The sequence below is a fragment of the Camellia sinensis genome, chromosome 3 (assembly GCF_055761805.1).
Source record: "Camellia sinensis isolate YWXY chromosome 3, ASM5576180v1, whole genome shotgun sequence".
NCBI classification, from domain to species: Eukaryota; Viridiplantae; Streptophyta; class Magnoliopsida; order Ericales; family Theaceae; genus Camellia; species Camellia sinensis.
In genome coordinates, this window is record NC_138963.1 from 223,184,435 (window position 1) to 223,200,745 (window position 16,311).

Below are 16,311 nucleotides of genomic sequence, written 5' to 3' on the forward strand. Positions count from 1 at the left end.
ATGCACTCGAATGCCCAAAAAGGGAAAAAGTGCAAAGAAAATGATCAAAAGTCTTGAAAAGCAAGATTTTGAAATAATATATGGCGAAAAAATTTTTGATGAAGAAGAAATCTTGTACGGAATTTCTAATGATAAAGAAAGTTCAAATTAAGAACTAATCTTCATGATGACTAATATTGATAGTCAAGAAATATCTTAAGAAGCAAATAGTGTATCTCAAGAAGGATTACAGGCAATTCGACTTGGAGATGTAATCGAAGAAGAAAAAATTTTTACCGACGAAGAATTAGCAAAATTCGAAAATATGCAAAAATTTGTTGTGCTAGAAATTTATAAAGTTTCACAATTCAACTTCTTTTCAGTAAGAGTGTTTGAACAATACAGTGGCAACACTGAAGCAAAATGGTCAAAAGAAAAAAATATTGACATTCCTTTTTTTGATAAGAAAAATGTTGCAAGATGGAAAAAGAAATATCCTGAGATTCAATATATTCATATTGGATTAATATAGGTAACCATAACAGCCTTATTCCTCCATGGGATAGATACTTTTATTTGACAGTAATTTTTTATAAAAGATATTCTGACCCAATGAAAGCAATCATTGGAAAAATTCAATCTAATTTAGCTAATGGAGTAGTTTGGTTTAATGTTAAACCAAATTTATTTATTTCCATAAATGATCATAATCTTGAAAACACAGTCAGAATAAGAATTAAAACACAAAGATTAGGAATGAAATCGAATTCCCATGATTTGGCTATCATTGGAAAACAATTTACGAATTGATCAAATTTCCTGATACAAAAACAAGATCAAACGATAATAAAATCGTTGAAATCTTTGAATCAAGACTATTTGACACGGTAATCCAACCTCGTCTAACGAATTGAAGGAATTTAGAAGTCCCTCGACAATAGTTAATTCATGACCTAGTGGGACAAGGAGAATCTTTTAAAATAAAAAATCCTGCACAAATACAAATGCAAGCATCAGGAAAAAATTTATATAGTGAAAATACAGTTCCAAAAATTAAAAGATCAACTTTTGTATTTGAAAAAGATTTTCCAAACAAATCATTTTCAAAATTAAGCATTGGTGAATCAAGTAATAATTCTAATCAGGAATCTATTATTTCAAACAATGTTCACATTCCTATTTTCCCAGGAACAAGAAGACAATCTAAACATATTAAGTCTGCATATATGTATCATTTTCAAACAAAAAAATTGTGATATTATTTTTTTCCTAACTAAGGAAAAAGAAGATACACATATGTATTGGAAACATTTAATTTTGTATGTTATAAACCCTATAGTCTCAGTGTTCTCATAGACACAGGAGCTACAATCAGCTCATGTAAATCGAATGTCATACCAAAAGAAAAATGAACATTAATGAAACATCCAATTTTGGTTACTGGAATTGATAGAAACCATACTTCCATACAATTCAAGGCTAAAAATATAAATATTTGGTCAAATGATAGTAAGTTCGTTATACCAAAAATTCTATGTTTTCCTTATATGCATGGAGATTTCCTTCTTGGAAATAATTTTATACATAAATACCTTGCAATGCAAATACAGGAAAAAACCATTTCATTAAGCATAAATAATGTCTTAATTCATATTCCATTGTTAGAACAACATAAATATATTTGTGATAAAGAGTTTGCGCTCGTTCCGCGTAGTGATTTAACTCTCATCATCAAAACTATAAACCCTATAGTCTCAGGTAAACAACCCGCTTAAGGAGATTGGATGACAATTGCTAAAAAAGCAATCCCCAAACAAGAAAAAGTTTATGTTGTGTTTGCAGGAAAACAACCTGAAATTTACACAGAATGGAATGAGTGCAATAAGCAAGTTTGCGGATTTCCAGGAGCAAGTTTTAAATCCTATGATAGTATGATCAAAGCTAAAAAAGTTTTTTACAGTGCACCAGCTATGCCTGTTTATCAAAATAATTTCTGTCAAATGAGAAGTAACATAATTCCAACTAATATTTAGACATCTAAACCAGATGAATCTGAAATAAAAGATTTTTTTAACCGTAGTATATCTAGAGAAATTTATACAAAACTTAATGGAGTTTGGAAAACTCACATTATAGAAAACAAAGTGAAATTTTGAAAACACATGAGAGTTCTGGCCAACAAAGTAGTTGAGCAAACAACTAAATTAAAAGATTTGCAAAATATTTGTTTCAATATCCTTAAACAAATAAATTAGAATGAAGATTTTAATTTTGAAAAAATAAATAATTTTCTTCAGCTATCAGACCTCATATCAGATGAGTTTTCTGATATAGTTTTTGAATAAATAAAAAGATTTGTCTTTTTGGAAAAGTAAGAACTTTGCTTCCAAAAGAAATTTTTCTGTTAATAAAAAATCGAGTTGAGGATCATCGTGATAAGATTAGACAAATCTTAGAACGATCTTACAATAAATTGAATTTTAAAGATGGAATTCCCAAAATAAATTTTATGGCAAATCATGACATGTGATAGTTTGAAGGTATAGATTGAGGAATAACTAATCAAGTTATTTTCTAAATTTTAGATCCAATCCAGTGGATAAAATATCCAAGCAATGCTCTCATAAGTAGTAAAAGTCTTCCGATAGAGTAAATATTTTACTTTCTGGATCTCCAACACTATTGGTTGGCGAGAACGAGAGCATTTTTTCCAACCATACCCAAATTGGTATCTCAAAGAAACTGAAGATTTTGAATTTGAAGATGATTATTTGGATGAAGATTTGGAGGGCAGCGATTGGAAAATATTCAAAAACTTTCTTTGACAGAATATTAGATAGACAGTCCAAAATCTGTTTCACAGGCATCATCCATTATCCATGGTTCAGCAAAATTGTCATTCATGGTCACAGATGGTAGAATACTATTTGTAACTCATTTTTTCATAACATATCAAAGGTCTCCTACACAAATTAATGAGGCCCTTGACATGTTATTAAATCTCAAAAAGATAAATAATTTGGATCTTTTGTTACAGCTAGCCATGACTACGGATGATATAGAACACTTTCGGAATGAGCGATACAGTCAGGATCTTGATTCCCCTCCATCAGAGACTGATGAAGAGTATCACAATCTCATCAACCGGATGGAAGCATAGTGGACCCTACTATTACATACAATTGTCTTCTGATCGACTCCAACCTTATCTAGGATACGTGGAGCAACTTGCATTATTAGGCGGTGTAACGCCCTAAAAAAAAAAACATAAAACCCATCTCTTTAGACATGCATTGATACAAAGAAACAAACCATCTTTCCATTAATCTGAGTAGTTCTTACAAAAGTATTACATGTTAATAACAAAAGCAAATGCCCTACGGGCTTACAGCTTTCCAAGTTAACACTTGGTTACAAAAAGGAGAGTACTAACTTAATACATATTAAGCCCTTGGCTTGAATTTACATGTAATACATCAAAAGAAAGCAAATAACAAAGCAGTCTGTCTGCCCCTAGCCTCCCAAGCTATGTCCTTGGAGGTGGCATGTTACTTGTACCTGAAAATGATATCCCATAAAGGGTGAGCCACAGCCCAGTAGAAATACACTAAACCAGCCATGAACAATGACTAAAAGATTAGTAGTTGATAGATGGTCAACACAAATACATCCACATATATCACATTTCGATTTCATGACATTAAGTCCATGTTACATTTCATTTCCCATGTCCTTTCCAACTTTGAGTTTGAAAACAAGGCTCAACACCTAACCAAATAACTTAATGAGATTTAGACTCATCGTTAAAACACTTTCAAAATTCATGAGGGATACACATTCTAATGCTGCATCTATAACACATAAACCATTCCCATACTTTGCGAAAGATACACATTTCGGTGCTGTATCAACATTACATAGAATCACTTCTATACTTTACAATTGATAACGATATACATTTTAGTGCTATATCAAATCAATTCAAACACTTCCATAATCAACACTTGATACACATTGTAGTGCTGTATCAATGTCACACGAAATCCGGTTTAGAGGTCCATCCTCTATCTTCCCCTAAACCGTGGAGTACATCCCCTATCTCCCCCCACACACACATAATGTATATAAACATAGATCATATACATAAGCAACCAATACATAAAGTCGATGTATTATTCCAACCGCTATATTCGATAGCATACTCAATCGATTAGTTTCAGTTTGCCTAATCATCATGCATTATCTACAACAATCATGACTATCCTCCACCGATAGCCCAAAGCAGTTATTTCTAAACAGGAAATAAATGTACAAATAGATATATTATCAACATTCGACCTAGATGAGTGATTAAGTGAATCCAACTACACCCGTTAATCCCATAATCTCTTTCAATTTGAATACTCTCAATTTAATTCCTCATTTCTCAAAATTAATTATACAAATTAATTTATCCAACTAATTAGGGCATTTTTCCATAATTAACATAACAACTCCAAGGCTCCACTTTTATCCATAGTCATCATCTATGTCATTTCTCCATACCAAACATGCATATAGGTTTAATTATAAATAAAATCCCATCTTTTGTAAAATTACACAAAGACCCAAACTTTCTCGAAATTACCCAACAACTCCCAACATATCGAAATGCTAAAATTCAAAGACAAAGCTCATAAAGAGGAGTAGGGTATCCCTACCTCGAAGTTAGAGCTCAAACGGGGAAGTTGAAGAAAACCAAAATACTCCAAACTCAAAGATCCACGGATCAAAATGAAGCCCTCGACGGTCAACACACTTTTTACAAAGGCCGGAGGATAGGGGGACACTCTAACTAGATCAAACCCTAGAGAGAAGGGAGTTTCTAGAGAGAGGAACTCTCAAAATATCTTTTTAGAAAGTAAGAAAGAGAGAGAGAATGTAAAAAGTGATTTTAAAATGCCCAACTGCCAACTGATATACGACATTCCCGCTCGAGCGGAGAACACAACGCTCGAGCGTCAAGAACAAAAAACTAGGTACGCTCGAGCGCCAAGACACAAGAATAAAGTACATCCGCTCGAGCGCGAAAACCAGTCCGCTCGACCATGGATTTCCCCCTCCCAGAACTTACACCAAAAAGTACTACCCGCTCGAGCGCCAGAGTACCCGCTCGAGCGCGACCGCTTGAGCATAAAGAAACCCGCTCGAGCGTAAAAATCACACCTGCAGAAGTTTTGTAGGGACACGGAAAACTGGGAGTGTGCAATCTCCGCTCGAGCACAACAAGGCCCGCTCGAGCAGAACGACCAAAAACCTGGCAACAAGATTTTAGACCAAGGTTCAACCCACCTGTTCGAAACATGCCCAACACATCCTAAAACTCAAACAAATGGAATTAAAGGTCGACAACAAGATAGATACAACTACCAACTCCACGAAACCGAGTCCGGAATACAACAGAACAGTAAAGGGACAACCGGGATCGCTATAACCTCCCCACCTTAAAGAATTTCGTCCCCGAAATTAAACACAAGTTTTTCAAAAATAGATTTTCTCCATTCTCAACAATATTACAACATAATATTAAACAATTCGACCCATTACCGGTCATTTCATCTCTTTTCAAGAGGCAGTTTACAACATTTTCCACAACATGCATTATAGTTATGCATTTCCTGAAATTCCACAAATTTCAATACTACATTCCACAATTCTATATCATATTCAGTATTCATGATATATTTCCATTTCTACAATACATCCAACATATGCAATGTTACATTAGACTTCCATTTTGAGGCAAGTTTCAAAATACTTCCATTAAATCAAAACATAAACCATGTTTTACAACCTAAGATATATTTAATACTCTTAAGGTTCAACAATACAAAATTACCAATGCATGGTTACACATCAACAAACAAGTCCGGATAATTCTCACGGACATCCGCCTCACGTTCCCAAATGGCTTCCTCCACTCCGTGATGTTTCCATAAAACCTTTACCAAGGGAATGGTCTTGCCTCGCAAGACTTGATCCCTCCTATCCAAGACCCGAACCGGTCTCTCCTCATACGAGGCATCCTCATCAACCTCTAAGTCAGTCCAATCCAACACATGGGATGGATTCGGCTCATATTTCCGAAACATACTCACATGAAACACGTCATGCACTCCAGACAACTGCGGTGGCAAAGCTAAACGATAGGCAACCTCGCCAATCCTCTCAAGGATTTCAAAAGGGCCAATAAACCGAGGGGACAACTTCTCACTCTTCCCAAACCTCATCAATCCCCGCCTAGGTGATATCTTCAGAAAGACATGATCACCCACCTCAAATACCAAAGGTCGCCTCCTACGGTCGGCATAAGATTTCTGACGACTCTGGGCTGTAACAAGCCTCCTACGGATAAGCTCAACTTTCTCCATCGTTTCCCTAACCAACTCCGGATCCAACAAAGGTGCATCACCCACCTCGGCCCAACACACTGGAGACCTACACGGTCGGCCATACAAGGCCTCAAATGGTGTCATACCGATACTAGACTGAAAACTGTTGTTGTAGGCAAACTCCACCAAGGGTAAGTGCCTCTCCCACGTCCCACTAAAGTCAAGGGCACAACCTCGAAGCATATCCTCAAGGATCTGAATAGTATGCTCGGACTGCCCGTCAGTCTGAGGATGATAAGCCGTACTAAAGGTCAACTTAGTGCCCAAGGTACTCTGCAAACTCTGCTACAACCTAGCAGTAAAATGAGGATCTCTATCTGAGACGATCGTCACTGGGACCCCGTGCAATCTCACTATGTCCCGAATATACAAGTCGGCGAGATGATCTACCGAATCTCTCACGTGCATAGGAATGAAGTGCGCCGACTTAGTCAACCGGTCTACAACCACCCAAATGGCATCACTACCCCGCTAAGTCCTCGGAAGACCTACAACAAAGTCCATAGTGACATGCTCCCACTTCCACTCGGCAATAGGTAAGGGTTACAACAAACCCGCTGGCCTCTGATGTTCGGCCTTCACTTGCTAGCAAGTAAGGCACTTCGATACGAAAACAGCCACATCTCTCTTCATACCCCGCCACCAAAACTAGTGACCCAAATCCCGATACATCTTAGTGCCTCCCGGATGCACCACAAGCCGTGAATGATGGAACTCTCGGAGTACTTCCTCTCGGCAAGACTCCGGCACAAACAAACGGTCTCGGTATCTCACACTCTGGTCGGGATACACCGTCAAACCCTTCTCAACTTTCTCACTGGAGATCTTCTCTCGGAAGGACTCTACCTCAAGGTCACCTCTCTGTGCCTCTAATACTCGGGTCACAAGTGTAGGCTGCGCAACAACAGAAAACAAGACCGCAACCTCAACAGATTCGCCCAAAAACAAATCAAACTCGCCAAGTGCACCCAACATCTCCCATTCCCGGATGGCTATACAAGCTACATCACTAATGGATTTCCTACTAAGGGCATCGGCCACAACATTGGCCTTTCCCGGGTGATAGTGCAACTCAAAATCATAGTCCTCAATGAACTCCATCCATCTCCTCTACCTCAAATTCAAGTCCCTCTGTATAAACAGATATCTCAAACTCTTGTGGTCCGAGAACACCTCGAACCTCTCACCATAAAGGTAGTGCCTCCAAATCTTCAAGGCGAAGATCACTGCTACTAACTCTAGGTCGTGTGTAAGCTAATTTTTCTCGTGTATTTTCAACTGACGTGAGCCATAAGCTACCACTTTCCCCTCTTGCATCAACACACAACCCAAACTCTCTCGTGAGGCATCACAATAAACCGCGTAACCCAACCCTCTCTCCGGAATAATCAAAACCGGAGCGGTGGTCAATCTAACCTTCAACTCCTGGAACGACTTTTTGCAAGTCTCACTCCACACAAACTTGACCCCTTTTCGCGTCAATCTAGTCAACGGCGAAGCTAGCCTGGAGAAATCTTTCACAAACCGACGGTAATACCCAGCTAATCCCAGAAAACTGCGGATCTCAAACACACTCTTAGGCTGTGCCCAATCTTGCACTGCCTTTACCTTGGATGTATCAACAGACACCCCTTCCCCGGATACCACATGGCCTAAGAATTTGACCTCTCCTAACCAGAACTCACACTTCCCAAACTTGGCATACAGCCTATGGGCTCTAAGCAACTCAAGCACCACTCTCAAGTGTTCCTCGTGCTCCTCCTCAGAAGGCGAATAGATAAGAATGTCGTCCACGAAAATGACTACAAATCGATCCAAGAATTCCCGGAAGATCCGGTTCATCAAGTCCATAAAGACTGCGGGTGCATTGGTAAGCCTGAATGGCATCACTAGAAACTCATAATGGCTATACCGCGTACGGAATGCCGTCTTAGGAATATCCTCCTCCCTGACTCTCAACTGGTGGTAACCCGATCTCAAGTCTATCTTAGAGAAACAACGGGAATCCTTCAACTGGTCAAACAGATCATCTATACGGGGCATAGGGTACTTATTCTTGACCGTAGCCTGATTCAACTTCCGGTAGTCTATACACAGTCTCAAGGCACCATCTTTCTTTTTAGCAAAGAGGGCCGGTGCTCCCCACAGCGAAACACTAGGGCAAACAAAACCCTTATCTAGCAATTCTTGGAGCTGAATCTTCAATTCACTCAACTCGGCTGGGTCAAAACGATAAGGTGCCATAGAAATCGGCATTGTGCCGGGCACTAAATCAATAGAGAACTTTATCTCTCGGTGAGGTGGCAAACTAATGAGACCCTCGGAAAAAACATCCGAATACTCACAAACCACCCTCGGCAATACAATCTGGGTCTCATCACACTCACCACTCAAAAAGCTAGCAAGTAGACCACTAAGCTCACTCCGCCCTCGCGGATCATACACTAGTGGCAACACACTACCAACCCGATCCCCCAAGAAATGGAAACACTCCCCGCTTAAGGTACAAACTGTGACCCTCTGGCGGTAGCAATCAATAACAGCCCGGTATGACGATAGCCAGTCCATACCCAAAATAACATCAAAATCCTCCATGGGCATGACAACAAAAGGAAAATGAAGCCTATGATCGGCGACCTCTATATCACAACCTCTAACACCTTGTTTTAAGATCAACTCACCACCAACAGGCGATACTACACATATAGGAGATGCTAACTGTGCTAACTCCAATTCCAAAACAGATGCAAATGCAGCAGATACAAAGGAATGAGATGCACCCGTATCAATCAATACACTAGCAACCGACTTACAAAACAGAAAGGTACCTCTCACTACTGATAGAGCCGGTACTAGGTCCTGCGCGGTAACAGCATACACGCACCCTGTAGGCCCCTGATCCAACTGCTCACCCCTCGGAGCAAACGAGTGCTGCACTGACTGGGACGACGAAGCTCCCGGATTGGCCCTCGAGGCCTGTACAGACTGAGCTGGCTGAAAACCCTGCGTCTGCCTAGAACCAGACGCGCCCGAAGTGGCACTCAACTGTGGGCAAAACCTCTTCAGGTGCCCAGGCTGACCACACTGATAACAAGACAAAGGCCGACCCCTGCCCTGACTCTGGCTCTGCGGTCTAGCTGAAGATGAAGCAGCTCTCTGACCTCCTCCCCTCTGTGGGCAAACTGAAGCCTTGTGGCCCAACTGACCACACTTGAAATAGGTGAACTCCCCCAGATTACCTCTCCCCGAGCCTGCACTCGGCACTGGAAAGGTCGACCTAACAACACCACCCTGAGACTGCTGAGGGCTAGCACCCCTCTGTCTCCTACCATCACCCTGACCATCTTGGCTCCTCTTGGAACCTCTCTGTCCCTCCTCTTCCTGCATCATGATCTCCATATGGGTTGCAGCATCAACCAAGCGCCCATAATCTCGGATCATCGAACCTCCAACTCTCATCTTGAGGCCACGTCTCAACCTCTTCTCGAACTCGATACAGCGGCGTTCCTCAGATGCCACAAGTTCAGGCGCGAACCTGGACAAGCTAGTAAAAGCAGCCTCATACTCGGCTACTGAAGAACTCAACTGCAAAAGCTGACAGAACTGGTCTCTTAGCTTCTCCCTGACTGCTGGAGACAAATACTTCTCCTGAAAGGCCTCCACAAAAGCCTCCCATGTGCCAGCAATACGACCCTTCATGTATTTCCACTACTGACCTGCACCCCCTTTAAGCTGGAAGGATGCCAAGGTCACTTTCAACGCTCCGTCCTCGATGCCAAGCATCTCGAATGTCTTACTCATTTGCTCTAACCACTCGTCAGCCTTCAGTGGCTCCTTCGGATCCCCAATAAACTCGTCCGGGTTGGACCGGAAGAACTCCCTTTCCAAGAAAGAAGTCCTTGCCTCAACAACCTCCTGAACTGGAGCCTAAACTGGATTCTCAGCTCGGAAAATACCCACAGACTCCCTCAAAGCATCGGCTATCCCTCGGGCTAAAGCGCCCATAGCCTCCTAACCTGCTGGTTCGGCCACATTGGCCTGGCCAACCCCCTCCTGCTGTGCTGGAATATCATCCGGTAAAGGCATCTCCTGCCTACCACGTCTGCCACGTCTACCACGTCATCGTCCTGACATCCTAATAAAGGTAATGAAGAGCGTTAACACATTCATAAATGTGCCAAAACTAAACACTCGCGTCCTAATACATGGACAACTGTAATTCACTCCACGTAAGCACATAAACACATAAGCACTTACGAATTTCATTTCCGGATAATAATAGTCCCGAGGCGTTACTAGAGTTCCGGTTAGAAACAGCATTGATCAAGTGCTTTTCCAACAAGACTCACAGAAACCCAAGGATCCAATCAACATCCTAGAAACTAAATCCCGTACCCAAGTAGTCACATAAACATGTTATCAAATAAACACATAATGTCGCACATAAGTCTCTAACAAGTGAGACAAACCCATTGTGATACTAATCACTTCCCATGTACCCAAAGTATTCGAACCCGGTACGCTCTGATACCAAGTTGTAACGCCCTCAAAAAAAAACATAAAACCCATCTCTTTAGACATGCATTGATACAAAGAAACCAACCATGTTTCCATTAATCTGAGTAGTTCTTACAAAAGTATTACATGTTAACAACAAAAGCAAATGCCCTACGGGCTTACAGCTTTCCAAGTTAACACTTGGTTACAAAAAGGAGAGTACTAACTTAATACATATTAAGCCCTTGGCTTAAATTTACATGTAATACATCAAAAGAAAGCAAATAACAAAGCAGTCTGTCTGCCCCTAGCCTGCCAATCTATGTCCTTGGAGGTGGCATGCTACCTGTACCTAAAAATGATGTCCCATAAAGGGTGAGCCACAGCCCAGTAGAAATACACTAAACCAGCCATGAACAATGACTAAAAGATTAGCAGTTAATAGATGTTCAACACAGATACATCCACATATATCACATTTCGATTTCATGACATTAAGTCCATGTTACATTTCATTTCCCATGTCCTTTCCAACTTTGAGTTTGAAAACAAGGCTCAACACCTAACCAAATAACTTAATGAGATTTAGACTAATCGTTAAAACACTTTCAAAATTCATGAGGGATACACATTGTAATGCTGCATCTATAACACATAAACCATTCCCACACTTTGCGAAAGATACACATTTCGGTGCTGTATCAACATTACATAGAATCACTTCTATACTTTACAATTGATAACGATATACATTTTAGTGCTATATCAAATCAATTCAAACACTTCCATAATCAACACTTGATACATATTGTAGTGCTGTATCAATGTCACACGAAATCCGGTTTAGAGGTCCATCCCCTATCTTCCCCTAAACCGTGGAGTACATCCCATATCTCCTCCCACACACACACAATGTATATAAACATAGATCATATACATAAGCAACCAATACATAAAGTCGATGTATTATTCCAACCGCTGTATTCGATAGCATACTCAATCGATTAGTTTCAGTTTGCCTAATCATCATGCATTATCTACAACAATCATGACTATCCTCCACCGATAGCCCAAAGCAGTTATTTTTAAACAGGAAATAAATGCACAAATGGATATATTATCAACATTCGACCTGGGTGAGCGATTAAGTGAATCCAACTACACCCGTTAATCCCATAATCTCTTTCAATTTGAATACTCTCAATTCAATTCCTCATTTCTCAAAATTAATTATACAAATTAATTTATCCAACTAATTAGGGCATTTTCCCATAATTAACATAACAACTCCAAGGTTCCACTTTTATCCATAGTTATCATCTATGTCATTTCTCCATGCCAAACATGCATATAGGTTTAATTATAAATAAAACCCCATCTTTTGTAAAATTACACAAAGACCCAAACTTTCTCAAAATTACCCAACAACCCCCAACATATCGAAATGCTAAAATTCAAAGACAAAGCTCATAAAGAGGAGTAGGGTATCCCTACCTCGAAGTTAGAGCTCAAACGAGGAAGTTGAAGAAAACCAAAATACTCCAAACTCAAAGATCCACGGATCAAAATGGAGCCCTCGACGGTCAACACACTTTTTACAAAAGCCGGAGGATAGGGGGACACTCTAACTAAATCAAATCCTAAAGAGAAGGGAGTTTTTAGAGAGAGGAACTCTCAAAATATCTTTTTAGAAAGTAAGAGAGAGAGAGAGAATGTAAAAAGTGATTTTAAAATGCCCAGCTGCCAACTGATATACGACATTCCCGCTCGAGCGGAGAACACAATGCTCGAGCGTCAAGAACAAAAAACTAGGTACGCTCGAGCGCAAGAAGGCCCGCTCGAGCGCTAAGACACAAGAATAAAGTACATCCACTCGAGCGCGAAAACCAGTCCGCTCGAGCGTGGTTTTCCCCTCCCAGAACTTACACCAAAAAGTACTACCCGCTCGAGCACCAGAGTACCTGCTCGAGCGCCAGAGTACCCGCTCGAGCGTAAAAATCACACCTGCAGAAGTTTTGTAGGGACACGAAAAACTAGGAGTGTGCAATCTCCGCTCGAGCGCAACAAGGCCCGCTTGAGCGGAACGACCAAAAACCTGACAACAAGATTTTAGACCAAGGTTCGACCCACCTGTTCGAAACATGCCCAACACATCCTAAAACTCAAACAAATGGAATTAAAGGACGACAACAAGATAGATACAATTACCAACTCTACGGAACCGTGTCCGGAATACAACAGAACAGTAAAGGGACAACCGGGATCGCTATAGGCAGAAAGTGGTCAAACAAATCTTTTCAACTGACACTACAAGACAAATAAGATCAGCCAAATCTTACCTATATCGATCTATCGCTTTGAACAACGGGGATGGTAGACAGTGTGTACATATATAATTGTAGAAGTGTATATAATTGTAGAGGTTGTCAGAAGATATGGAATAGAAAGTCAATATAATTATTATTGTTTAGACTTTTGTATTCTATTTTATTTATTATGTTAGGAATTTTTTGATTTCTAGTCTTTGGAAAAACAAAAAAGCCTACGGTTAGGCTTAATGACTTTTGTTTGTATCTATAAAGTTGTAGTCTATAAATTGGCATAGATGCCAACATAATAAAGCAATGTAAATTCTCTCCATCTTCGTTGCCTAAACTTCTCCTTTCCTTGTTCCGTTTTTGTTTTTGTTGCTTAACTTGATAAAATAAAAAAAATAGTAGAATAGACATAGTAGAAAGCTCCTTTTCTTTGTCATTGTAATTCGTATCAGAGCTTGGTGAAGAGCTTTTGAAAGCAAGATCAAGCTATGCAGGTATTTCTATCTACGTATAAATTTTGATATATATAAGTGTGTAAGATGTTCTTAATGATATAAAATATATATATATATATATATTTTTTCAAAAAAATATTATTAGTCAAGTTTAGTCTTTAATTGTGTATCCTTTGTATTTTATATCTTCATAATTATTTGTTTCATTTATAGTTGTTGTAAAACCTATATGCTTGGTGCATGTCAAAGCCCATATACTCATTAAGATCTTTTGACTATTATCCATAATTAGGCAGTTTTAAGTCTTTAAAATCATAAAGAGAGGTTTTAGGCACCAGATAAATACACTAGAAGGGTCTTAGGTACTAACAACAATCTATAATGACAATTAACCCCGAAGATATAATATGTTTTGGAAATACAAAAAATAACATTAATAATAAATATGATCATAGCTTGCATATTACCAAAGAATCTGCAAATATAAACAGTGTGTGTTCTAATTTAAAAAATATTACTGATATTGTGTGTTCTTGGTTTTCTAAATTAGATAAAAATCAAAAAATAAATCAAAATTTTCTAGAATCCAAAGTGGAGTCTATTGAATCTAAAATAGACAATTTAGGTTTTATAATAAATATTGACTTAAACAAAGAAGCAAAAACCTAAATAAATAATTTGGTGACAAAATTAGAAGCTATATTCTTCATAAACAATGATGGAATGAATAGTTCAGAAGATAACTCCATTCCTAGGCTATTTTATGATACAAAAGATATTCTGGTACTTCAAACCAATACCTATAATAGGACTGAATATGAAAATATTGTTGAAATATTGGATTATTGGAGAAAATTATACAAAGATCCAGATTTAGGTATTGATGAAATAAATAGGCTACTAGATCAGATAAGAGAAACTTATCTAGAACATGAAACCCTTTTACAACACTTTAATTATGATATTAATATGTCAACTAATGATGATGATAGTCAATCATCCTCATATGAAGAAACAATAGATCAAGATGTTTCACCAGAAATAAATAAGGGGAAAAGAAAGACAGAAAAGCCAATTGATCCCGAATTATTTGGCACATGGGGAGATGGAGAAAATCTTGACTTTATTCAAACAAATGAAGTTAAAAATGATACTAACACTGGAAGTACCTTCAATCCTACACCTGAGCCAATAATATCTAGAAAAGATAAAAACTATAAGTATCCAATAGCTCAAAATGGAACTTATTTAGACTTATCCAACCACAAGCAATTGATGATTCGGCACAATCATTGTCCATCATTATTACTAATTATAAAAATAGTTGGTCAAAAGAAAAATTCTTTGATTATATTGCAGCAACTTTCTAGGGAGATGTGTTGCAATGGTTAAAATAGTGGGAAAAATATGAAATTAGAAAAAGTCAAAAAACAGCTTTGTTGGCAAATTTTCTCACACATGATACAATATTAGCAAAATTTGCAAAAATCATAAAACAAAATTTATGTGGTTTTGCAAGAGATACGAATTTGCAAGTAGATGCAAATTATATTTTGACTAAATTAGAATTGTGTAATATTTGTCTTTTTGAAGACTATGTTCAAACTTTTAAAAAATATTATTATCTTATTGATTTATCGGCAAATCAACCCTAGTTAGGTCAATTTTTCCATAAGCTCCCTAATCCATATAATGAATTATGTATTAAAACATATCCTGACTTTTTTTAAAAAATGGGGGAGGAAGAATATGATAATCTTTGATTTTGCATTGATTATGTTCTAAGACTAATAGTAGATCGGTGCCTAGAAGCAAAGGTGAAAAAACAAATACTCACAATATGCTCAAAAATGTTGTGATAAAATTTTGAAAGAAAATTAAAAAATTGGTTGTAATACATTTTCCAAGCGAAAAAGATTTTCCAAAAAACGGAGAAAATATAAATGGAAACCTTGAAAAAAGAACAAAATTTTTTCAAAAAAGAAAAAGTACATTCGAAAAAAAAAAAACAAGTGTTTCAAAAAAGAAAACTTGTAAATGTTATATTTGTAATGAAGAAAGTCACTATGCACCCGAATGCCCAAAAAGGGGAAAAAGTGCAAAGAAAATGATCAAAGTTCTTAAAGAGCAAGATTTTGAAACAATATATGGCGAATAAATTTTTGATGAAGAAGAAATCTTGTACGAAATTTCTAATGATAAAGAAAGTTCAGATGAAGAACTAATCTTCATGATGACTAATGTGGGGATATATTTTCTGAGTACCAACACGTAGCCAAGGTGACGCCGACGCGCAGCCGACATGCCACATGTCCTGATTGTTATGCCGAGGTCATCTTGGATAGGCCGAGGTTACCTCCGAAGATATCGAAATCCGAGATAAGCGGACGAGGGGCAAGAGTCCTAGAATAAGAGAAAACTTCAGTTTGTGTTAAGATAAGGCTCTTAGAGAACTTATCCTAATCTTACTAGGAGTCCAAGATTAGCAGTAATCCTGAGTCCATAGAAGTTAGTCTTCTATTGGGACTAAGATTGAGTTGGCTATAAAAGAAAGGCACCCCCATGGGTCTAAGGTATACTTTTGATACTCAAGCTTGTGAGTTTAGCACTTGATTTATCTTTGAGAGATAT